Source organism: Ahaetulla prasina, chromosome 5 (assembly GCF_028640845.1).
Source record: "Ahaetulla prasina isolate Xishuangbanna chromosome 5, ASM2864084v1, whole genome shotgun sequence".
Lineage (NCBI taxonomy): Eukaryota > Metazoa > Chordata > Lepidosauria > Squamata > Colubridae > Ahaetulla > Ahaetulla prasina.
In genome coordinates, this window is record NC_080543.1 from 17,040,690 (window position 1) to 17,041,538 (window position 849).

The 849-nt window shown below is 42.2% G+C and overlaps 1 non-coding gene across 1 annotated transcript; it reads left to right on the forward strand.

Annotated features, from left to right (window-relative positions):
• Positions 1–472: 472 nt before the first annotated feature.
• Positions 473–545, forward strand: TRNAK-CUU (transfer RNA lysine (anticodon CUU)). The gene has a single exon. It is a non-coding gene; the product is annotated as a tRNA-Lys (tRNA).
• Positions 546–849: the final 304 nt, after the last annotated feature.

Below are 849 nucleotides of genomic sequence, written 5' to 3' on the forward strand. Positions count from 1 at the left end.
GGGAGGGGCTGGTGAGGAGCCCCTCAATGTGAGTGATGTCAAGTTGGCCACACTCACCCAGTCACATGACCTTTCCCCAACAAGTCACGCCCACAGAATCGGTAGGGGAAATTTTTTAATTTCACCCCTGTCCTTAATCCTGTAAGGTGAGTAAGGCTGAGAGCGAATGATTAGCCCAAGGTCATTATGTATCCTAGAGTTGGTATGTATTGACACTTAGTGACTACATAGACTTTCTCCATGATAATCTGTCCCTAACCTGATCTTTCAGGTCTTCCAAAGGTGCATCCATCTTCACTGTTGCTGATTGTCCTCTTATTCTCTTTCCTTCCATCTTTCCCAGCATTATCAACTTCTCCAGAAAGAAACATTATGTGTCCAAAATTGGATTAATTGAGCCTGGTCGTTTGTGCCTCAGATGACAACTTGGTGTTGATGAATTTGATGTTCTATCTGTTTGTTTTCCTATGGAGCCCGGCTAGCTCAGTCGGTAGAGCATGGGACTCTTAATCCCAGGGTCGTGGGTTCGAGCCCCACGTTGGGCGGGTATTCTTTTTTGTAAGGGACATGCATAAGTGCACCAGCGAGCCTACCGTCCCTGTCCTAATATTCCTTTTTACTTACTCTTTTCATGTATCCAAATTATGTTTATACTTTTACCTGTATCTTATATATGATTGACAAAATAAATAAATAAATAAATTTGTGAGCTATCTAGTGTGTGGATTTAAATTTTGGCCTGGTGGATTTAAGTTTGTCTGGTGGAGTTATCCCAAAGGTGCTTTTTTCAAGAGGCAACTGGACTTTCTGGTTTTTCTTTGAAGACATTTCACTTCTCATCCAAGAAGC